Below are 26,419 nucleotides of genomic sequence, written 5' to 3'. Positions count from 1 at the left end.
ACGGGTTTGCGGTACATACTTTCCTGTCCCGTCATTCCACAACACTTCGTCATTGTGTCATAGTGCATAGCTCTGAAGGGTAACGATAGTTTTTCTTATGACTGTACCTCAGAACACCCACACAATGAACTAGGGACTCACCTAAAATGCAAAGAATGACTTAGTAGTGTCAAGAACAAACGACAAAAAGGCCATCTTACTTAAACTAATTGCCGTTCAATAATACTTTTACATTTAATCTTTTTATTATACAGTATTCTGCGAGACGTCAGACAATTTTCAGGTTCAGTTTGACCTGGAAATATACTTGTGATCCTTTGTTATTTACGATTAAGAAAATGGACCCCATAATAAAAGAACTGCAGGCAGTATTATTCTGAGACAATGTCTGGTAGTTTCAGCGTCAGGCCGGCTTGTATTCTGTTGACCTGAGTACGTTTTTTGATCATCCAGTGTTTTACGATAATTTTACTTCATATATCGTAAGACCGTTGACAGATATACCAGGAAGGTCATATAGCGTATTCATGTCACTAATTTTGGCTATATTTAACTCTTTCTTGGTGTCAACAGGAAAGTGTGATTTCTATCTAGCACGTGAGGAGTTCCTAACCTCAATGGCTGCCATGACGGGGCCCAAAGACAGCCCACTCATCAACGCTGTCAGCCGCAGGTCAGCTATCATACACCAGTTTTATCCGCTTAGTCTCCTAAGTTACTCCTGAGGTGATTGAGATCATTCGGTTATATCAAAATTAAATATTAAAAAGTTTATTAGAATGAATAGGTTATCAGTTAGCTATTCTGTTGTTACTTTAACTTGGCCTAAAATTGCCATCTCTACATTATGAAAACGGAATTGTAAGTGTTGCTTATCACTAGATTATGCTAGTCAGGAAATAGTTACGTAAAGAAAGCTACAAAAGGACGAAAATCTGGGCCAAGTTAAGGTGAAAAGTTTATGGTAACACATTCATAATCACGTGTTTCCAGGATTATAGCAGTGAGAGAAGCAGGTATCTACGACCACTGGATCAACAGCTACACCCCCAACATGACCACCTGCCTCAACCCACCCACAACCATGGCCGTCAGATCTTCATTCAGCCTCTCCAGTATATGGGTAACTTCCTCACTGTGCTTTAGTGAGCCATACTTTCTACTCATTCATCCATCTATATAACTATCTGTCGTTTCATTCATCCATCCATCCATGTATCTCTCTCTCTCTCTCTCTCTCTCTCTCTCTCTCTCTCTCTCTCTCTCTCTCTCCCTCTCTCTCGTTATTCATATATATTGTTTAAAGTGAACTGGTAATACTTGTACTAAATATGATGCGGTTTCATAAAACTATATTCTCTCACATTGCAGGGAACACTGGTGGTTTACGTGGCTGGCCTGGCAATTAGTTTTCACGTGTTCTGCTTCGAGCTCATCTACTCACACCTCCGGTAATGTGTCCGTGATGAAGGATGTGAGGCTGTTGGTGTGGCAGAGTCGAATCAGTTATCCACCGGCGTTTGGGGTTTATATTGCAAGTTACTGACCAGGTTGTGTACTAGATGTTTTGGTGACTAAATTACTAACGTTGCTAGACCGAGTTTATAAGAAAGAAAAATAAATCTTCAATTTCATCAATTTAAGCGATATTTTTATTTAATTTTTTGCTGTTAATGAAATTTTTGTGAGAGAAGGATGATCTCGAGTTGGACTGGATACATTCTGAAACACTTGTAAGCTGAAAGAAACCGTCTAGAAATGGCAAAGACAAAATAAGAAAGGTATCAACGTATTTAAACAATTTATATTTCATCCTTGCTACAGGCGATTCATTCAGCTTATAACAAGCTTTTCAAAATTAAGTGGGTTAGATATGACCTTGATTCACCACTTTATCTTTAGCACGTCTCCCTGACGCTGCATTAAATCATCTAATGACAGCAGGACTATAACAGAATACAATGTCACCGGACTGAAAGAGTTGAAAGCTAATCGGTGTTGTTTGTAACCTCTTAAGTGCACGAAATCCTGTATATTCTAAGTTAAATATTTTTTTTTTTTTAATAAGAAACATTTAATGCGGTAAGAGGTTCCTTAATAAAGAAATGGATACTTGGGATTTTTTATAATCCCTCCCATTCAAGAAGTGTCTAAAGCTTTACAAAACTTACTCGACACAGCAAGGATCTATATGTCTATCTATTTATCTATCTATCTATTTATCTATCTATTGCCAGTCGCTCAATCCCGTAAGGGGTGACCACAAAGAAATCGCCTCCAAGTCTCCATGTCCTCTGCCATCCGGCTGTCCTCCTTCCAGCTCATAACCCCCTCTCTCATAAATGACTACATTCCATTCCCCCATCTCATCCTTGATCTCCCCCTCCTCCTCTCCCAAAGCACTTCACTTGCATACACTCTTGTACTCAGTCTCTCATTCTTCATTGTCTTCATAGAGACAAAGGATACAGTGAAAAATATCGGTATGTTACTGTATTTCCTAATAAACCGAAAGTATTTTCCTCTCCAGCAAGGAAAGCCTTTGCGATGCTGCATGAAAGCGTCTGGAGAGGGAAAGAATAAACTGTAAAAGGTAATCGCATGCTGAACACTCAAACACTCTGGTACCCTTACTTGCTTTGCTTTGACGAAAATTTAAGACATACTGTACTGTAACTACAGTCAATGTGTATATTTTCAATGATTTTTTATGTTTTCTTCTGTTGGTTCATTGTATATAATGTTATTTTACCTGACTAAATAGGTTCAGAATATTGACACACACACACACACACACACACACACACACACACACACACACACACACACACACACACACACACACACACACACACACACACACACACACAAATACGAACATTTGTAATATACCGAACTCGCACTACCAGAGAGAATGTTATTCAGTGGTCGACAAATTATGAAACAGATATTTAAGCATCAGTTTGTTTATAAACTAGTGTAGCAAAAATTAAAGCTTTTTGTCTATTCAGCAAACATTACAAATCCGAATAAATGGTTTCATCCCTCTGTTTTCCTAGGGCTAGGCTATTCAATATGTCTTTAAATCATACAAAAGTTAAGATAATAATTATACATAAGGGTAATATTACTCACTACATTAAATAGAGGTCAATATTGTGCAAAGCTTGATTGAATTAATAAAGAAAGAGTATATGTGTTGTTGTTTAAGGGTGGTATAGTAAGTCAAGAGGCATCGTAACGCCTTTTTCAAAGAGATTTATTCAACTTATACCGAAAAAGTCTTGTCTGTGCCAGTTATATAGCTTTCAAAATGGACATGCTTTCCATCAACGACGTACAAGATTATGCTGAGGTGTCAGGTGAGGGACAAATCGCTATGAAGAAGGAACTACTGAGCCAACAGGGTCTCCTGGGCCCATATTCTCGTCAGGTAAGGAGGTTTCTTAACACCTATTCTTTAACTATTCATTTTTGGATATGGCTGGTTAATATCCTTTTGTACGCTGTTTATGTAGAGAATGGCGATATTAGAAGGATTTGTGTAACACAGAATAGGGCTTTAAAGTGTAATAGGCAAAATAAATTGCTTAGGAAGAGGTGTTAGGAAGCTTCCTTACCCAACGAGAGTACTGGCCTAGATGGCATTGTTGCTCTCATAATAAGTTACACTCAGCGATTTGTTCCGCATCTTACACCCCATTATCCTCTTGTACGTCACTGATGCATAGTATAGGAATTAAAAAAAAAAAAAAATGTAAAATGCACAGAATGTTTTTTTTAAGGAATAATTTTTACGAAAAGGAAAAATTTGGCAATATACATTGATCCGCTGTTGCCTGTTGCGTGTTGGCTGTGTGGTAGGGGAGTGTGGGTGTGCTGACACAAATAAATACTGAGCCACTGGCCTGTCTCCCTCACTGGCCGCCTGACCCTGTGCGGCCGACTGCCTCACCTGCCGCTTCATGACCATCGCCTCTCTGCTGGTAAGGCTTGAAAGTGTGGCGCCGTGCTGGTGTGGCTGACGGTGTTAGTGTGGTGGTGGTGTGGCTGACGGTGTTAGTGTGGTAGTGGTGTGGCTGACGGTGTTAGTGTGGTGCTGGTGTGGCTGACGGTGTTAGTGTGGTGCTGGTGTGGCTGACGGTGTTAGTGTGGTGCTGGTGTGGCTGACGGTGTTAGTTTGGTGGTGGTGTGGCTGACGGTAATAGTGTGGTGGTGGTGTGGCTGAGTGTTAGTGTGGTGGTGGTGTGGCTGACGGTGTTAGTGTGGTGGTGGTGTGGCTGACGGTGTTAATGTTGTGCTGGTGTGGTTGACGGTGTTAGTGTGGTGCTGGTGTGCTTTTAATATGAAAAAGCTTTTGTGTAATACAGATATGGCTTGGAGTATCTGTGGAATATTTAAGTTATGACTTATGTTTGTAGTCAATATATATCAATTAGAAGAAGTACATCCCAATCAAAATGGAGAAAGCCCGATGAATTGATGGCGTGTGTGGTTAAATGCTGAGTAGTAGAATGAATGTGGAAGATGTGCAGATTGAGCTGGTAGGAAGGTAGAGTCCCAGAGGATTGGAAGTCAGATATAATCATTCCCCTGAACAAAGGCAAAGAAGGAAAAATATGTGTGGTAATCATAAGGGCAACTGTCTTCTTAGTGTAATAGGAAAAGTATATGGTAGGAGAGTTATTGACAGAGGTGGGGAAATAACGGAAGAGTTAGTTGCAGAAGAACAGGGAGTTTTTTTAGGAAGGGAAGAGGTTGTGTAGATCAGATATGCATTCTTAGGTTTTTAGTTAAAGGTTTGTAGAGAAGGGAAAGACGTTCTATGCAGCCTTTACGTATTTGGAGAAAGCATATGACAGGGTGGATAGACATGGATTGTGAAAAGTACTAAGAACATATGGAGGCGATAGGAAGTTGTTGAATGCGTGAAGAGTATGTATGTGGGTGCTAAGGCTTCCATGCATGTAGACAGTGACCTGAGTGAATTTTTCTGTTTAAAGGTTGGATTGAAATAGGGATGTGCCATCTCTTAATGGTTGTTCAGTCTGTATATCGATGGGGTTATAACAGAAATACAATGTAGGGCAGTAGATGTTCGAGTTGCCTTAATGAGAGAGGGCAATGTTAGGAAACTCCCTGTACTGTTGTTTGCGGATTATATGTTGTAAAGTGAAGACGAAGGGGAGCTGCAAGGCTTGGTGGATGAGTTTGGGAGAGTGTATAAGAAACGGAATCTAAAGGTGAATGTAGGGAAGAGTAAAGTTTTGGTCTTCGAGAGAAACGAAATCAGTCAATATACAGCATAGGTGGGCAGTACCGAGGTACAAAGGTGCCGAGTTACATTACCGAGTTACAATTCGAGTTCCAGTAGCCGTAGTGACACTACTTTTATCGTCATGTACCGAAATTGGTACCAACGGTACATTTTTAAGTATATTTTGTCGGTACTCGGTACAGGTACATTTAATTTATCTATATTCACGCATCGTGTGATTAAAAAAAAAAAGTGAGGAGAAGGCCTACATGGCAGTGCTGCTGCCGACCCTGGCCATGTGCCTCATGAAATTAAAAGAAGCGAAGGAAAGTGCCGATCGGATGGTGTGCTAGCCTCTAGTGAATGCAGTGACTGGGGGTGTGGAAGGCAGGTTCGGCCATCGTTTCGAGGACATTGACTGCCTGCTTGCTGCTGCCTTTCATCCCCAATTCAAGGTATCGTGGTTGGCGTGGTTATCTGAGGGTACCTCCTAAGACATAGAGATAATGAGGTAGGTGGAGAAGAAGATGGTGTCACTACTGGAGAGCAAGCTAGAGAACGCGGAGAGCAGCACCACTAATGATGATGACGAGCAGGATGTCAAGGAAGAGTTTTTCGAACCTCTCTATGTAAAAGGGAGGAAGAAAAGGGAGACTGGGATAAAGCTAGTAAAGGAATTTTTGGAAAAACCCCAGAAACATAAAATCAACAAGAACTGATTTCCTTTGCAAGGTTTTCAGAGACTTAATTGTAACTTACAACACGCCAAAACCATCCAGTGCTACTGTGGAACGTCTGCTTCCATTAGGGAAGGACGTGCTCAAGCCAAAACGGGCGGAACTCAGTGACTATCATGTTGAAGTGCTCATTTTCCTCAAGGGCAACTCTGGAAAAGAAAATTGAAGTGCACTGTGTAATTATTAATCAGATTATTATGCATGTCATGACACGATGTAGACATTAAATTGTGTTTATTTTGACAAACATTAAACTAGGTGTATAAGAATGTGAATCACAGTGGCTTGTTAAAGTTTAGCGATCTATGTATTGAAAGTAAAGGACTAAATGGTCACAAAACCTTATGCTTTAGTCACCCCATAGTTAATGTGACTGTGACAATTGTCTGACAACATCTTCATCTCTCCTTGGGTCCGGCTCTGCTGACAAGACTGGTCTCTGGGTCCTCAGTGTGGTAACAAAAAAAAAAAAAAAAAATGTTAAGCAAGTTTACTTTATTCATATTCACGTACCGAGTACAGAGCACCGAGTCGGTACTCGGTACTTCTTTTTTTTGTACCGGTACAGGTAGTGACACTACAATTTTAGGCAAGTACCGGTACCGGTACCGGTACTGACGGTACTTCTTGTGTACCGGGTGCCCACCTCTGGTATACAGTGAGGTTGGATGAGGAGGAAATGGAAAATGTCAATGCATTTAAGTACTTGGATAGTGTGATGAGTTAGGATGGATGTTTAGATGGTAAAGTGCTTGAAAGGGTACAGTAAGGAAGAAAGGTTGCCGGTTCCTTGAAAGCATTGATAAGAAACAGGGAACTAAGCATAGAAGTGAAAAAAAGTTACTGCATGACAGTAATTTGATACCAACTCTAAAGTATGGAAGTGAAGCTTGGACGTTGTTGGAGGGACAGACAGACAATTGAGGAAGTGGATGTGATAGAAAGCTTTATGAGAAACACATTGAGGTGGTTTGGCCATGTGGAAAGGATGGAGGGTGAGAGACTGACGAGGAGGGTGTATGTGAGTGAGGTGGAAGAAGGGAGAGGAAGGGGGAGGCCAAGGATGAGATGGAGGGATGGAGTGGAGAGGTATATGAGAGAGGGGGGTGCGAGCTGGGAGCAGGGCAGTGAAATAACGAGGGACCGAACGATATGGAGACGATTTGTTTGTGACCACCCCTTGCGGGACTGGGGCGTCTGGCAATAGATAGTCGTCTGACTAGCAATTTAATATTATTTGTTCTTGTTATTAATTTTTCATATATAACAACTGAGTATTAATACAAGAATCAGAACAGAGAATTTTATTCCTCAGAACAGACAATTGTTTCTAATTCAAAGCTCTCTGACAATAGCTTAGAGAACTATCAATGTGCTCTTTTTACTCTAACCTAGATTTTCGTACCTTTGAAGTTTAATTCACGTAACCCAAAAGCCGGAAAAGACAATGTTACGGCTCTATGTTATTTCCAAAGTACTTCTTTGTGACTCGCGCTAATTTCTTGTGTTTATCTCTTACTACGTGTCAACACCAAGATGGAGAGAGGGCAATTTTAGGCCCAATTTGAGTAACAAAGGTATAGTCAATATATTACGTATTAGTAATCAATATCGAAAAGTACATAGTGCCTCACAAAAAAGTTTACAAAAATTTGGAACTTATTCTAGGTATGTTTTTTTGTAATAAATTCAATCAGCACATGACGGTCCAATTATACTGAGAACTGCTTTAACTGGTGGCATTATGGAAGAATTATGAGAGAGATTCATTCGCCTGAATCAACACCACAGTACCGAATTATCATGGACACTGTGGTGAGTGGTGGTTGTGTTTATCAGAACCACTCTCAATCGCAGGAAAGAGGTCCCAGGTTCGATTCCCGAAGAATCACGAGAACTTAAAACAGGGTCGCCTTTATTCTAGTCTGTTGTACCTATAGCTGAATTAGGGACCTGGATGTAAAGAGCCGGTTGGGGAAAGGTTTTGGTGTTATCCTTCAGTTTTGCTTATGTGGCTGCGTTTGTGCCTGACCCACAAAGTACTGCACACGCTTGTAAGGGTAATAATAAACCTAGTTCTTCCCCTGGCCTCCTCATTCATTCCTTATTTCTTGGCTTCTGGGGCTGTCCTCAGCAACAGCAACTGTGGTGTAATCAGGAGTAAACCTGGGTTCCTATTCTCAACAGTTAAGGAAGCATCCAAATACCTTCTCCTTAGTTACTTATTTTTGGTTATGGCTAGTTAATATCCTTTGGTACGTTATTTATGGAGAATATGGCGATATTCCAAAGATTCATACGCTTAGTTAAAGATGGTCCGTAACACAATGGTTCCCAGTATGATTTTGCTGTTTACCACGAGACCAGTGGGCTGGCTCTCCTTACCCTTGGGTGTTCGCACTTAGAACTTAAAAAGAGACATGAACTTGTCAAGGAACGTTTGTGTATCGTAGTCTGGGGGAATGGATTTTGAGTACTTTCCTTGTTACACACACTGGTATGTAACTGTGTGTGAATGCTCCTTACCCACAAAATGCTGTCAACACAAGTGGAATTAAGGTCTGACACTCGTCCTCTCTCCTGAAATTCACTTCCTATCCAATTAACTCTTCCTCTAACCCCTGCCTTCCTTCCAACTTTGCGACAAGACTAGCAGTAAACTTCGTGAGTGTTTCCTCCTCAGTAACGTTGTCTTCGGCAGGGTCTCTTTACCTTGCCCTGTTAGAACCTACAATTAAAAAGAGGAGATAGCTTTTATACCATTGTTTGCCTGTTGTTGTAGGGGATTTTTGTCTGGTGATTTTGCATACCATTTCCATATTAACATTAATCCTTTACGAAATTACAATTCTTATTGTCCTAATGACTGATCTGGAGAATTATGAGGAACATTTTCGCCCATAAGGCAATCAGTAACTGTAGCTCCCTAATACCAATGTGGGATTCATATTGACTTAGAATTTATCAATCGAAATTAGTAGCTACAACATTGAGGTGGATGCGTCTTTCATTCATTCTACGTCTACGTCGACTCTAAGGTTAGAAACGGAAGCTGCGACTGTCATTAAAAGTGTGTAGTGGTAGTTTGTGTTCTGATATGCTTGTATACGTTCGCATTCTGTTGTTTCATACTGATCACACACACACACACACACACACACACACACACACACACACACACACACACACACACACACACATCGTCATTCCAATACATCAGTTTCCATATGTATGATCTCACTACTGACACTTTCTCATTTGTCCTGCATTGGGATGAGAAACGTTTGACTACCACTCTCCCTTCGAGCACGTTTGGTCTTGAAGCAAATCTCATATGACCTGTTACAGTACCATTATACATGACTCAGAATTTACCGATGAAATTCGGCTTTTGCTTGGCAGCTTACTCTTTCCACGGGATACCCAGATATATTATACATTTGCATATAAGTTTTATATCCGAGTCATCTATTCGATTATGATTTCGAGTGTACGTGCTTTGGTTTACACAGACGGGGATGCTACATAGAAAAACCGTGATTGCTGAACGAGAGATGTTTATACTGCTGTGGCTGATGGGGCTGTCGTTCCGAATGATAGCGAAGAGGATGAGAACAAGCGCCACCACTGTGCGGAGGTGGGTGAGGCACTGGCAGTCGGAAGGGGACTTGCGATCTTTACTGGTAAAAAAGTCAAACGACACGTCTTCTACTCAGTATCATTATCAGTCTCCAGCAACAGCGTACTATTTCTGTAACAAGAATATCGAAGGATATGCCATTGCTTTATGTTCCTGTGCAATGGCAAATGCTTCTAATATTTGTGTTTACAATTACAAACACCATGCGACAGAGATGAGATTTTCTTAAGTTTAAAATTTCAACACGCACACACACACACACACACACACACACACACACACACACACACACACACACACACACACACACACAGTCACATGTTTGTACTGTTTCTCCAGTAACTAAACCAAAATTCGGCAACAGTTAATGACAAATGACTGTAAATTACACAGAATAATGACCCTGTACTAATTATATTAATCTTGGAAGTTTTGTATTGGAATGAAAATAAACACGTTCCCGAGTAATATTTTTCATCTGACCTAGGGAGTGCCGCTCACTTTGCGGGAAAAAAAGAAGCATAAAGGAGGAATCTAACACTCACAAATAATTTTAGAATCAGTGATACGATTTGATTTTAAAACTAGAAGCCAACTCACGCTGGGATCTCACCTCCTGCGTAGCCTCAAAGTTTACCTAGACATATTTTTGCACCTCCATTTCTGATTTCACGCAAATTCAGGATATAAAACACACTCAAACAAAGCCAGCCAGCCAGCCTCACAACTGATAACATTACCACTAGGCTAGCTTCGCAACACGGGTGGTATGCGAGCTGACTGGTAGTGTTTTCAGTTGTGGGGTTGGCTGGCTTTTTTTGTGTGTGGGTAAACAAGATATGAACGGCTTGAACAACCAACAAGAAACTTGCAGAGCATCAAGATATGGCCAAAATCTGGGACGAGTTCGAAAATGGGCTGTCAGGGTAAAGGTCAAGGTCACCAATGGTCACATAGACCATTGGCAGCCTTTTTGGTGACCTTGTCCTCGAGTGCCCATTTTCGAACTTGTCCAAGATTTTTGTCATAATTTGATACCCTTAAAGTTTCATTTTGATAACTCAAGCCGTTCATGAGAAATCTTGGTTACCCACACACAAACAATGCCAGCTAACCAACCTCAGAACTGAAAACATTACCACTCCACTCGCTCCACAACGCGGGTGGTAAAAACTCAACAGCTAAACGACCAAATAAAAGGCAATAATATCTGGCTGACGTTTTAGAATGAATGACTCTTAGTACACTTAGATCGATAATTAGACTAATTCAAAACTATAATTTAGTTTTTCCTTTCTGTTTGTGTGTGAATCCATTTCTAGGACGACCCGAACATTCAGTCGTACTTACAGATATTCACACGCAGTGTAATGAAGGTGGTGCACTAATACGCAGGATTTTTACTCTAACACAGGATTTTTTACACATAATGTGATGTACTCCAACCTAGGATCTTTACACACAAGGCGGGTCACTCTAACGCTGGATTTTCACGTGCAAGGTGGTGCAGTCTACTGCTGAATTTTCACATGCAAGGTGGTGGACTTTAATGCAACCCAATCGTCATTCACTATCTACCTGAGGATTTTCACAAGAAAGACGTTTCACTCTAAGTCCATAAGGTGCTTAAATTTAGCCCATTTAGTGCTTAACTTTAGCTAACCCTCTTTTAATCCCACATTTATCTAATTCTCCTGTATCTATTGTTCCTGTAGCGGCCCCTGATTCCCTATCCAGGAAACCAACGGATCTCAGTAAAGGATTGTTTAGCTCATCTGCCAGTCATTTAATAGAAACGACTGTAATGGGAAAGAGGTACAGCTGGCCATATAAGAACTTTGGACAGTTTCTGTGTGAAGTGGAAGCCTAGCTACAATTTCCGATGGTCATGCAGCACAGTTATTTGGTAATTTCATCGAGTAATTTACAAGTCAGTGTCATCAACAATTATGCGATGATGTCAAGGTTGTCATGTGTCCCAAATGCCAGACCTCTATTACACACTGTCGCAGTCCCTAGTTCCTATGATGCCATCTGTACGTGATATTAGTATGTTACTTTAAAAGAAACAGCATGACACTGGGAGAAGTATGTGTGGGATGTAAGTTGTCTCGAATCTGGTGTAAAGTCTGTGAGTAGTGTATTCTTAATTTCATCTAGAGTAAGAGACTGTGGTGGCTATTATGGCAGTGGAAAGGAAATATGTTCAAAGGTCAAGATAGGGTTGGGTGAGTTAAGACCAGAGCCCGTGTTCTTGTCGGTTAAGGAAGCTCCCTAACACCTCATCCCATGCAATTTATTTTGCTTATTATACGGTACTACCCATGTGATGAGGCCCGCATTCTGGCCGGTCAAAGAAGCTCCATATCACCTTTTCCCAAGCGATTTATTTTGCATATTACAAGTTTATATCATATTTCTTGTTGCTTAAATCGTTTTAATACCGCCATACTCTGCCCAAGTATGGTACAAAATGATATTAACCAGCCTGATCCAAAAATAAATCACGGAGGAAGAGGTGCTCCGGAGCCTCCTTAACAGACGAAAATATGGGCCTGAATCTTAATCTACTAAGCTGAATAAAGTCACACGGAAAGAACAGAAAATAGAGTTACAAGACTTTTATATCATGAAGGGGGCATTGCAGCCAGAATATAAAGAGCAGAGTGCCATTCTCGTTCACTCCAAGTACGTCCTCTTAGGGTGAAGATAATCGTTTATAGGTAACGAGACTAAACAAAAGACATGGTGTTGAGAGTGTGTAATAGTAGTGGCAGCATTAGTAGTAGTAGTAGTAGTAGTTGTAGTAGTAGTCGTAATAGCAGTAGTAGTTGTAGTAAGAGTAGTAGTAATAGTAGCAATAGTAGTAATAGCAGCAGCAGCAGCAGCAGCAGCAGCAGCAGTAGTAGTAGTAGTAGTAGTAGTAGTAACAGCAGTAGTAGTAATAGCAGTAGTAGTAGTAGTTGTTGTAGTAGTAGTAGTAGTAGTTGTTGTTATTGTTGTTGTTGGGGTGGTGGTGGTGGTGGTAATGGTTGTGAGGTGGTGGTGGTGGTGGTGGTGGTAATGGTTGTACTACTAGTAACGGTACTCGTAGGAGGAGGAGACCCAGATTCATCTGAAACGTGAAGCCAGTAGATTGGAGGCGGAAATTACCCTCCTCCCGCAGCTTACCATCTTCCTTTCGGAGGATAGGTAAGTTGCTGTTGGACGTTTGTATAACGGAGGAGCTCCATCACCCAGTAATATCAGTGTCACCATGAGAAGGCAGCCCTCTTCAGCACCTGTTGACAGGGGTAGTGAAGACAACGGAATTCCTTGCCTTTAATAGGTCTATGCAAATGTTAATAAAAATTGGGTTGATGAATATTTCAATAAAAATCATGTGTTTTCAGCCAGAGGGAAGATTGAAAAAAAAAAAATCCTTTGGCTGAGGGTTACTGAAACTCTGTAATATGTGGATGTTTAAGAAAGGATGTAAATAGATTATTTGTGTGTGTGTGTGTGTGTGTGTGTGTGTGTGTGTGTGTGTGTGTGTGTGTGTGTGTGTGTGTGTGTGTGTGTGTTGGATCTGAGAAAGGTACACATAGAATGGCCTGGCAAATAATGTTGATGATTCTGGCGGTGTCTCTCATTTAAAATAATTTATCAAATCTGCAGTTGTTGTCATTCACCCGTTCCCACTTCTTATGAACTCAAACCTTTTAGCGTAGTATTTCCAGGACTCTGGATCCGAATGGATATTGATCCTGGCTTTCTTTTGCTCAATTTTCTATGAATTAAAAGGTTTTGTAGGCTCTCAGTTTTTTTTTAATTTCTTCCAACTTAAGGAATTCATATATGGAGTGCAAAGTAGATATTCATATTTTTTCAACGCTTATATGAGTGTTTTTTAGCTGAGTAAATGGATGGTTTATTAAGCGAAAATTTCCGTTCATAAGGATCCCCAGCAATTGAATCAAGTCGAGGTCATTTTTAAAGTTTGCTCTAGCTAATGATTGATACTAATCGTTAAAAAGTTAATGTAGTGAGATGGCTTAGCGATATTTTCGTTACACAGCGGATAAAAGCACCGAGTTTGGTATGAGGTATCCTTAGGGTCTAATGATGAATTTTAGAAGGGGTGCCCTCCGGAAAATTTAAAAAATATATATAGATACCCTATATTCAAGGCGGAAAAATGGCATTTTTCTAAGATACTAAAAATCGTGATTAGACGATATTGGTTGAAGATATATATTTGATACCACACTTCTGACAGGAAATTTAATTTTACATCTTTTTTGTTCAGTGCACTTTTTTTTTTAATCTGATTCACCGTTTATGAGATAATGAGCTTTTTTGAGTTTTTGAGTTAATTTTTTTGAATTGTAAAAAATCTATATTGGTTAAAGATATATTAAATTTGAAACCACTGTTTGAAAGGAAATAAAATTTTCCATCTTTTTTTTTCGTGACACTTTTTTTATCTGATCCACCGTTTACGAGATATTAAGTTTTTTTTTTTTAGCTGTTGAGTAAATATTTCATAAAATTTTCCATTTAAAAGATTTTCATCATTATAGGCATTAAATGGTAAGGAAATTGCATTCTGTACTGTGATATTTTATTATTATTATTGAAACATCCATTAAAAATACATATTTTCACTAAAAATGTACTAGACTAAACTTTTATAAAAGTAACTACAATCATTGTAGGGAAAGAACTTATTTTTTTTTTTTATTGTTAATTATGATGTTTATGAAAACTTGCTGAAATCAGCTCAGTATCTCCCACAGCAACTAATAAGCAAATGCCTTCACTATAGCCCCCAGTGCCATCAGCCTCTCCTCTTTAGACTGTTGTCCTATTTATATAATACATTTGCACTTACAAAGTGGTGAACAATCTACATTTGCGTTAACACACTTGCAGACGGAGCAGCCCCCTTTGCGGGAGCATTTGATCAGTTCCCTGCACGATCTGGACACTTCTGGAATAGTCATCCAAACTGGTACTCATGACCCAGATACCTTGGTCCAGGCAAAATCCTGTGGGGAAGGAACCACAAGCTGTGTTTGTCTGCTGGTCGTCCAGATTCCTGCTTGATACACTGTGCAGTGGACATGCTGCAGGAGCCCATCACTGGTGGGTGGCAGTCTGTCCATTGCTCGATTCTTTTGACAAAAGAGCCCCCTTCTTGTTTCGTTGACTGAACTCAAAGGGCTGGTTCTGTCATACAATATGACAGTCAGTCTCTTTAGCTTCTTGAAATGTTCGTCTTCGACATCCAGCAGCTGGAGGGGATGACCAGCGAGATACACAAATGTTTCTGTCACGTCTTCATAAACTTGCCAAGTACACCAAACCGACTTCTTACCCTTGCCATTGAAGGCAGAGGTTGTGTTGCAACCTGAAAATGCATGGAACACAGGTAATGCTCGTGATTTTGGCTCACTGAGGCTTGCACAAATGGTAGTTTATGTGGTAAAACCTGTAGTTTTTGCTCATACCAAAGGCTACCCATATGTTGACCAAAGGACAAGTCGCAATCAGGTCATGAAATATGCCTGCAAGGATGACTATAACGTCTGTGTCTACAGTACACACTTGAGTATTCTTTGCTCCATTCTCCAATGCATGCACTACATAGACCACTATTCGAGTGTCTGCCTTCTCATGATTGCAGTTGGATGGGGATGCTGGCACTGATAGACTCCACAGTTTCCCTTGACGTGACATATATGGCTTTGGCTGGTGGCCAGTTGAACTCTTTAATTTTAACAGTCAAAAAGGAAAACAACTTCTCCTTGTTTGTTGGGTCAAGAAGGATGTCCATCCAATTGCCTGGCAGTTTTGTCTTGCCTGACACTTTCCCGAATAGTGGTCCACATAGTGCATGCATTGGAGCATGGGGCAAAGAATATTCAAGTGTGTACTGTAGACACAGACGATATAGTCATCCTTGCAGGCATATTACATGACCTGATTGCAACTTGTTCTTTGGTCAACATATGGGTAGCCTTTGGTATGGGCAAAAACTACAGGTTTTACCACATAAACTCCATTTGTGCAAGCCTCAGTGAGCCAAAATCACGAGCATTACCTGTGTTCCATCCATTTTCAGGTTGCGACACAACCTCTGCCTTCAATGGCAAGGGTAAGAAGTCGGTTTGGCAGGCTTGGCAGGTTTATGAAGACGTGGCAGAGACATTTGTGTATCTCGCTGGTCATCCCCTCCAGCTGCTGGATGTCGAAGACGAACATTTCAAGAAGCTAGAGAGACTGACTGTCATACTGTATGACAGAACCAGCCCTTTGAGTACAGTCAACGAAACAAGAAGGGGGTTCTTTTGTCAGAAGAATCGAGCAATGGACAGACTGCCACCCACCAGTGATGCGCTCCTGCAGCATGTCCACTGCACAGTGTATCAAACAGGAATCTGGACGACCAGCAGACAAACACAGCTTGTGGTTCCTTCCCCACAGGATTTTGCCTGGACCAAGGTATCTGGGTCATGGGTACCAGTTTGGATGACTATTCCAGAAGTGTCCAGATCGTGCAGGGAACTGATCAAATGCTCCTGCAAAGGGGGCTGCTCCGTCTGCAAGTGTGTTAACGCAAATGTAGATTGTTCACCACTTTGTAAGTGCAAATGTATTAGATAAATAGGACAACAGTCTAAAGAGGAGAGGCTGATGGCACTGGGGGATATAGTGAAGGCATTTGCTTATTAGTTGCTGTGGGAGATACTGAACTGTTTTCAGCTAATTTTCATAAACATCGTAATTAACAAAAAAAAAAAAAAAATAAGTTCTTTCCCTACAATGATTGTAGTTACTTTTATAAAAGTTTAGTCTAGTAAATTTTTTGTGAAAATATTTATTTTTAATGGATGTTTCAATAATAATAATAATATATCACAGTACAGAATGCAATTTCCTTACCATGTAATGCCTGTAATGACGATAATCTTTAAACTGGGAAAATTTTTTGAAATATTTACTCAACACCTAAAAAAAGCCCTCAATATCTCATAAACGGTGAATCAGATAAAAAAAAAAGTGTCAAGAAAAAAAAAGATGGAAAATTTAATTTCCTTTCAAATAGTGGTTTGAAATTTATTATATCTTTAACCAATATAGTTTTTTTTTACAATTCAATAAAAAATTAACTCAAAAACTCAAAAAACCTCATTATCTCATAAAAGGTGAATCGGATAAAAAAAAAGTGCATTGAACAAAAAAAAAAAAAAAAAAAATGTAAAATTAAATTTCCTGTCAGAAGTGTGGTATCAAATATTATATATCTTCAACCAATATCGTCTAATCACGATTTTTATATTCTTAGAAAAATGCCATTTTTCCACCTTCAGTATAGGGTATCTATTTATATTTTTAAAAATTTTCCAAAGAGCACCCCTTCTAAAACTCATCATTAGACCTTAAGGAGGCCTCATACCAAATTCGGTGCTTTTATCCGCCGTGTAACGATAATGGCAAAATTTGCCGCTAAGCCACCTGACTAATGGGGGAAGAGTCTAATCTGCATAATTTTGAAGTTTTTCTACAGAGCTATCCAGAGGCAGCTGGAGGAATAATAATAATAATAATAATAATAATAATAATAATAATAAAAAGAAGTCCTCGTAGTGAAAACATTAATCCTATTAGGTCTCATGTTCTTTTTATGTTTTTCCAGAAACTAGTATGCAAATGCAGATGACCGTGGGAGCAGCAGTTGCTCTTTGGTTTATTTTTGTTATGGCTGCGTTAAAGCCTGTGGATGGTGATCAGCCGTATCCAGGTTAGCTCAAGTACACATTCCATTACATGGGACGATTTTTTTCCTAATTAATTCCAGTATCATTAAACTTGGAAAAATCTACTTCACTTTCCGCTAAACTGTCATGCATGGTAATGCATATATCATGACAATCAAAAACAACTGTATTGCATATTCGGCTACATTCTCAGGCACAACAACGAAGACTGCACGACAACGTTGCAATAAGGTCGTGTTTTGAAAGTGCTGTGAATACTTTAAATGATAATCGTTACCCACATATTTATATTGTCATATGATGAAGATCCAAAAGTTTCTGCCTGATTTTATCCCATATCCGTTAGAAGGCCCAGGTTGGTTCGGAACTGTTAAACACTGTTTCAGAAGTTTTTCATGTTCATCCATAATTCAATAAGTTCATTTCGTTTCTTGTCGCTTATTAAGGCTCCAACATGCTTGCATGCGTTGACCTTGGTCACCTAATGGCGCCTTTCCATGCTGCACAGTGTCTGGCAGCCTCACTGTTCAGTCCTTTATCCCTGAGGTCAGCACTCAATGACTTCATCCCAGGCCTTTTTCAGTCTAACTCTAATAACCCTACCCCTAACGTTAACACTTCTCACTTTCCCCACTCAGTTATCTTCCTCCATCATCTCCACATGCCCAAACCATCTCAATCTGCTTCTCTTCTTCACAACATCAATACACTCCAATCCCATCTTTCCTCTTAACTCTTCAACCATAAACTTAGCCCCCCTTCCCAGGTCTCCCATGCAAGGACTTACTGCACATCCACCCAGTCATTGTCATTTCCGTACGTTTGAGTCTAGGAATATCCTTTTACTTTACAGTCCAGGTCTCACTACCAGAGACCATTATACTCCTAACACATCCCGGAAACAAAGATCCTTAGCACGGATAGAGAGCCCTCTCACTGTCCAGAGAGGCAACAGCTCCCCGGATTTCTTCCAGCCACTCCTCACCCTAGCTACAGAGCTAGCTCCAGCTCTACCTCTAGCACATATGTCTCCCAAATAATAAAAGTCTTCCATATACTTGGAATACTCACCAGCATGATCAATCCCTTCATGCCTGACAATCTCCACAAGCTCTCCCTGACAGACCACACACATGAAATCAGCATTATCTCGCTGTCTGCCACTAATACCACTACACCTCTTATGAACCCACTTATCACAAATAGTGCACATGATGGAATTACTTCCATGCGCTTGTGGCAAACCGCACAAAGCCACAACCCAACTTATTTGACAGTACTGCCACCACACCTAGATACAATCACCTTTATTACCTGTGTAAACGAAGTTTGAGGAGGTTGTGTATTCTCCTATGTTTTCTGTCTGTCTGTCTGTCTGTTTGTCTAGGCAATATCTCCAAAAGTTCTCAATGAATTTCAATGAAATTTTGTGGAAAGGTGGGCCATGGACAAATAAAGAATTTGTTAAATTTAGGGGGGAAACCGGATCCTGATTCCGTCTCCAAGGATCCAAATTCTTTTTAATAGCAATGGCATTAGCTAAGGTATGCACTCTCTTAATGCTTTCTACTTTATTTGCATTAACTTTCAAGCCCATGTGCTCCATACCGTCTCCCCACTTCCTAAATCTTTCCTCCGTCTCCCTTTCATTCTCTGCAATCAACACCAAATCATCGGCATACAATGTCTCCCACGGGAGTCCATTTCTGAAGTCACGTGAAAGGGTTTCACGCACCATGATACACAACAACGGGCTCAAGACTGACCCCTAATGCAGAGCAACATTCACGGAAACTCATCACTCAAATCTACATTCACTCCTACCTGGGTGTGAGCACCCGCATACAAGCTATTACCACTCTAACCAGCTACTCATCGATTCCAAGTTTTCTCATTGTCCACTTCACCACCTCCCTACGGACTCTGTCAAAGTCCTCCTGGACATCAACAAAAACAAACAACAGATCCCTTTTCTTTCCTATATATTTGTACTGAAGCTGTCGAACAATGAATATGACTTTAGTGGTCCTTTTTCATGGCAAAAATCCAAACTGCCCTCCATCAATATTCACTCTTTTTCTAATCATACTTTCTAGAACTCTCTCAATTACCTTCATTATCTGTTCGAAAAGTATTATGCTTCTATACTTTTGTCTTTCCATGCCGTCATCCTTCCTCTTGTACACATTTATAGTCACACTCTTCAGCCAATCATCTGGGTCAACACCACAAATGTATAATCATAGTTATTAAGTCTGTAACAAACCTCACTTATATACCTCCTGAGGCCTTAAGCATTTTTAGTAATCAACCCAGGTACACCAGCTGCCTTCCCCACCTGCATCCTTCATATTACCTAGCTCACAGTAACAGAATCAACCAATCAATGGCCAAGGGCCAAACACTGGATCTGCAGACTCCGAAGCTTCCCTATTCCAGCCCAACTCCTCACTGAACAACCGGTTATAATTCTTTCTCCAGGCATCTGTATTATCTCCACTGTGCACCATTACGTTTCTTTCATAATTTTTCGCACACTGCTTACCTGTGATATCTCTGATTTCCCTCTTCATCTGATTGACAGCCTTAAATTTCATACTCTTCCTTCCCACACTAATTAGAAAATCCAGTAAAAGTCTCTGAAACTCAGATTATGCTTTTTTTACCTGTTATCTAGCCCTACGCTTGGCAGCCATGTATTGCTCTTTGTTACCATTAATTTTCCATTCCCAGAAAAACCTTCTTTTCTCCTTAACTGCAGCTTCTACACGCTCATCCCACCACCAAGTTCCATTATTTATTGGGGGGGGGGGGTGAGGCCTTGTCAATCTATACAGTGAAGTAGTATCTCTGAGAATAACTCCCTGTTACTGGGTATAATTTTTTCTATCGTTACATACTGGCTGCAGAGAACAATGATATTCTTGAAAATGCTGATCTATAACACATAAAGTCTTTGAAGTTTTCTCATTAAGGCTTAATAACAGAACACTGAGTCACAGATAAACATAAACGACGTCTATGAACACCATAGGAGTGAAATATGAACTTCTAATTAAAGATATTGACGAACCGGTGGATATAGTGAATATATTATTCATAGTCTGTGTGAGTTATTTTTAATATTATTAACTGTCATGGCTAGTCATTATATCACTGAGATAGAACCACAGAATGAACACAGGTGGAAATTAAATAATGCAGACGGGAAAATACAGCAGAATATTGTTTTATATCAAACTTGAAGACTAAACAAATTTACACCAATATTGTAGTTGTAACCATTTGTTGTGGACTTATAGTAAAACATCTCATTCCGAAGTTGTCCAATCACTTGACTAAGTGGTGGTGCCACAGGACTGAAAACTGGAAAATGTTTCATCAGTTTTCAGAAATGGTAGGGAAGTTGAGACTTAATAGCACAAACCAGATAGTTTCACGTTAGTTGCATGAAAAATGCTTAGTCCATTATTGAAAGATACAAGGATGTTACACCAAGAATCTCTGAGACTAATTAAGGGTAACCAACATAACCTCAGAAGGGGAAGTAATGCCTCAGTGATCTGCTACATATCCCGTGTTCATAACGACATATACCTAAGTTTTCAAGTTATTTGATAAGGTATTAATAAATAACGGGCTGAGGAATGAGCTCGGAAACTACCGGTAAACTGCATAACTGGTTATCAAACTGGCTAACAGAGAGGAGACTGAAAAGCGGTTATGTTATATTTTCCCCCTGGATGACCTTCAGCAATGTGGTTCCATAGGGCTCAGCCTTTAATATATTATTTGAACAGAGGAAATGATATAGGCTTAGAGTTAAGCAATACAGTATCCAAATTTCCATATTATGGTAAACTGGAAATGCAGTCTTCCAAAATGATGGCATATTAAAAATATATTGATAATAAAAAATTAGTGGTCTTCCAAACAGCAAGGACTCTTTAACTTGAATGTTAAATGTTACATGGTGGAAGTCTTAAAAATATTTCTGAATATGCGATAATGATAAAAAAAACACCATAAATGTGCATTCCCAACCACATCAAAAGACAATGAAACCGAGAGTCTCACAGCAAACGAACATAATACCACAGTTATTCCTAAGAAACTTATCTGTGTGAACACCATAGTTAGCTGAAAAACTGTTTTCTGTAATACTTTTCCTTAGACATCATGGTCATCATCATCTCTCTGGAGTTAAGCTGCGCCATGCCTACCTGTTATGCGGCGTATTCTGTGTCCCAACTTCTTGGGTTCAGGTACGGTGCGGTTCTAGGTCCTAGGTTCCCGACCAGGTCAGTACTGGCAAGAAAGGAAAACACAAACACCACTGGTCAAAGGGCACACATACAGTATATATTACCAAAAGACAAACACACACAAGTTCTATGAGCAAAACCAAGGGACTTATAATGACTCAAAATAGATTTTACAACAATCACTTTCCACCTAGGTCAGCAAGTCTGACCGGTATACAGAGTTACACCTTCCCATTATAGAGTGATGTCCTCAGTGTCACAGACAATATTCCACAAATATGTCAGGTACGTTATGTTCAGGACATACGGACAATATAGTATAGTATACCCAATATGACACGCGCGTGACATGGACGATAATATATACTCAAGCCCTTAAGTCTAGGTGGTCGCGTGACATAGATGAATTCCTAGCTAGCACAATACATCCACGTGACATACTCGATATCTTAGCTAACCCTGTGTTATGCACGCATTTACACAGGATGAGAATATATGATGTCCTGTACTGGTCAAAGGGGGAAGTGGGGGTTTGAGTGAGTCTAGGGTGGGTCTGTTCACAGGGAGGGGGAGGAAGACAGGGATCGGGGGCCTGGGGGGGGGAGGTACGCTGGGGGGTTATACTGGCATATAGTGTCCTGTAGGGAGGGGGCAACACTGGGGGAGGTTTTCACGTCTAAGGCCGACCTGTGGGTGGAGGCCACACACTCCGCACGTACGGTTATGAGTACAATCACATACAAACGGGGAATGACACTAGGTCCACCAGGGGGATAAGTAGGGGCTAGTTCTCTGGGGTAGGGTGTACGAACACTGGGGGACACAACACAGGGGGGGGCATGGAGGTAGGGTTCACTAGCATGGGGGGGGGGAGGACACACAATCTTAGAGCTTCGTACTCATAGTCCTGGCGGAGGGGAGGGCATGGGCCATGGGCAGCGAAAGGGCATGGGCCATGGGTGGCGAGAGGGCCTACGCTAAGAACCTCAGGTGACAGCTGGGCGTAGGGGGTTGGCCGTCCAGGGTATAGCACAGGGGTAGGTTGTTGGTGTGGTTGCCACTAGTCCTAGAAGAGTTGGTGGGCGGCATGGTGGGCAGCTACCTAGCCACAATAGCCCGGCTGGAGTCAGGGCTCTCTAGTCTAGGGCCAAAGAGGGCCAGGAGGCATGCTACTCGGCGCTGGCCCTTAGTCGTCATTGGGGTTCTGGGGGTGGACCTGGGGTGGCCTGGGCCCGGGGTCAGCCGGGGGGAGGGCGGTGCCCTGGCTGAGCTGCCGTCATGTCCGGCAGGGGCGGCTGTCAGGGAGGAACTGCAGCCACCTGTGCCGGGGGAGGTCCGGCTGCTGCAGCAGGCGTCTGGGGAGGCCAGCTGTCTCCGGGAACTGCAGTCTCGTCTGCGGGAAGAGGCCGTCAGGACTGGACTGTGGCCTCTCGTCCTGGCGGAGTCCGTCAGTACCTGGGGAGGGCGGGGCTGCAAGGACCGGATGCATGGCCTGGGGAATGTCTCGCCCGGTCTGGTCTTTGGTGGGGTTCCTGTAAGGGAGAAGATCCCACCCTCTCAAAGAGAAAGGCGGGGAGAGGGGTGCCTCGCTTCGCCGCAGGAGGGGTGGGCGGGGCAAGAGGTGTGTCCCTCTGTAGGAGCTTGGGGACTAGTGGAGGGAGAGCAGCCGAGGGCCGACCGTCCTACTTGGCAGGGCCGTGAGGCCCCGCCGAAACTCCGGTCAGGGGTTAGCGGGGGAGGTCCGGGGGATGTTCCCTCCGCCAGGCAGCCCTGTTGGGCACTGCCTGTGCTCCTATGGGAGACAGGGGTGTGAAAGGAGTCGGGAGAGACTCCTCCAGACACCGCCGGCCCTGTCGGCTGGGAGTAGGCACCCGATGGGCTCTCCTGGCAAAACCCACGGCTCCGGTGGAGCCTGCACTCATGCTGTAGGGCCTGGGACTCCTGCCCCGGTAATGTTGGGAGGAAGAGGTCGGGCCAACTCTCTCGGCCTAAGCCACAGCTCCAGTAGAGCGTGTCCTCCTTCCATCAGGGTAAGGATTCCTGTCTCAGTGACGTCGGGAGGAAGAGGTCAGGCGAACTCTCAGCTTAAGCCACAGCTCCGGCGGAGTGTGTCCTCTTTCCGTCGGGGAAGGGATTCCTGTTCCAGTGACGTCGGGAGGAATAGGTCAGGCAAACTCTCTCGGCTTAAGCCACAGCTCCGGTGTAGCGTACCCTCCTTCCGTTGGGATAGGGTGATAGCAACCCTTGAGGCTCCTCCTGAGTCCTCTGTTAAATAGGAGACCGATCAAGGGGACTCAGCATCCGAGGGTTTGCTTAGGATCTTGCCATTAAAAGTCCCACCCCAATTTTGGTGAGTGTGCCCTCTGCTGGAGAGTAGTGTACTTTTCCTGTACACTGCCGGGTGGTCTGGCTGCAGGGAAGAGGGGTGTCGGGTCACGGGATAGATATGTCGCTCTAGCCTGGACGATGTATCACGTAAGTCAGCCTCTCTGACATCTCCTTGTGGGGTGGGTATCACCCCCTTATAGTTTCCTCCTAGGGTGGTGATGTCGGGGTCACCCCATCACACAGGTATTTCACTACCAATAAAACACACACACACACACACACACACACACACACACACACACACACATTCATGTCAAGTACTGTGAGATTCATGATTCAGCGAACAAAAAATGCTCATATGCCCATTAAAAAAGAATAAAGCTTTTCCTCTGTAAACAGGGTTAATCAGACAATTATTAAAATTCGCAATTAATAATTGTATTGTTCTATTCAGAATCTGTTCAAGGACAGATTACTCAGTTAATTTCTTCATTAAAAACTCAAAACTACGATGAATGGCTAAAATAATTGAAATTATCTATCTTTTAGAAAGTGGGCTAAGAGATAAACTGATGTTTCAAAAATTTATATGATTTAACAATGTTGACACATAAATATTGTCCAGAGTATCTAATGAGCATCCCACTGTAGGTAATGGCCTAGAGTTAATTTAGATAATAATATGCACTTCTGTACTAGTGGTATTAGTCTATTTAAAGGCAGGTTAATCTGTTAAATGCAGGCTAAATAACCGTTTGTATGCTGGTGCCATTGTATATCTTTTTCACCATTATCTTAATGTAGATGTTGTCCTTCAATAAGATTGACGTGAATAATGTAATGAAGGAATGCTATATGAACCACATTAATTTTGCTTTAATTTGCTAAAGAAAAGAAAAATGATGCACCCGAAAATAAACACACAACTAAGGCATGGTCATTGTATATAGTTATCTGAATGTTACGACAGCAGGAAAATATTTTTAATTTTTGTTTTGCCTTTGGTATGCAAGTTTCCTCAGGTACTTTCTCCCTGTGTCGCTTATGGCTTTTTTTTTTTTTTTTTTTGGTGAACGAAGAGTCATCATACTGTTACATATACTCCATGTCTGTTAGTTCTCTTTATATTTTTAATGTTGGACCATCACATTGAACTATAAGGTGTGTATGGCCTATGTGCCTAATTATCTTAAAGTAATTACTAACGCTCCACGCAGAGCACAAAATTGTCAAAAACTATTGTGCTTTGTGTTGGTACGGGACACTGACCGGATGTTTGTGCTTCTTTGTGTAACACTGTTAACAGAATGTGCACTATTTGCAGTAGGCTAATATAATATTTAACTGATTTTATTTTCATAGCTTTTTTGTTCAGTCACTAGATTTTGATGCCTTCCAGTACCACTTCTGTAATTCTTGTTAACAATATCCAGATGCGACCAAGGAGGAAGGACTAGTAATCGAAGTTCTGAATGCGATACTTGGAGCTGCAAAGGAACGGGATCATTGCACTGTCTTTATTACAGAGCATTACTCGGTACGAATTTTCTTATTATACTCTAGGTGCATTTGATAATGGTCTATTGTATTTTAGTGCTTCAATACCAATTTACAGTCCATTATGATATGAGATGGAGGATGAGAAATTGCTGTTCTAATATTTTACAGTTCAGTGGTGTAAGTGAGGTGGCAGCGCCATGGGGTGTGGGTGTGTTCAAAGTGGCGGCGAGTGGTCAGGACGCTAACGTGACGCACGCACAGTTCTCACAAGTGGTTAGCCAGGCGGTCATTGTAAGTTAGCATTCACATTTTACTGCAGAGAATGGTGGGCCTCTCGTCCGTCGTCAGTAAGGTAATGAAATCTCACTGCAGATTTGGAATCAGATATGGGTCTTCACAAATAACAGTGAATAATAAAAAATGGAAACATTGACACACAGAATAGTCTATTAATGTTGCTTTGTCACCTGGGTTCACTTGCGTAAAGCAATACCGACGTCTGTGAGATGGAAGTCCAAGACGGTGGAAGGAGGGGGGAACAAAATTAACCCAAGATGAAACAGGAGGAACAATACACAGACCCACCGGCCAGTCTCAGGTTTCCTTGCTTCTACTCTTTCAGTAGCATTTTGGTCGAGACCAGACCACTTTCTAAGTTAACTGCATGGATAAGTTTAACTGAGCTCTCTGAGAATGCCCATCACAAGACAGCATTAAATACAATAACACACTTCCTGAAAGAGGTTTTACAAGGAGTTACTGGTAACATCAAATTTAGCCCCTTCAGACCCAGTGACTTCATTGGCACTGACAACATATGCCTCATGAAGGGGATAAAATAGCAAACCCCCTTTTCACCGCCAAAGACCCCACCGCACTCCCCACTGCCTAGACTGATCAGCCAGACTTCCCACTCCCGAAATCACTAG

At 41.5% G+C, this 26,419-nt stretch overlaps 1 protein-coding gene across 1 annotated transcript in view; it reads left to right on the top strand.

The window, feature by feature from the left end:
* LOC145397208 (uncharacterized) overlaps nt 1-26,419 on the top strand; it is a 65,384-nt gene that overhangs the window by 5,229 nt on the left and 33,736 nt on the right. The gene's annotated exons all lie outside the window — the stretch shown is intronic.

The sequence above is a fragment of the Coenobita brevimanus genome, chromosome 40 (genome assembly GCF_032717465.1).
Source record: "Coenobita brevimanus isolate Jiangsu-jjx chromosome 40, ASM3271746v2, whole genome shotgun sequence".
Taxonomy (NCBI): domain Eukaryota; kingdom Metazoa; phylum Arthropoda; class Malacostraca; order Decapoda; family Coenobitidae; genus Coenobita; species Coenobita brevimanus.
The sequence above is the reverse complement of the archived record's forward strand: the minus strand, read 5'-3'. Positions and strand labels throughout refer to the sequence as shown.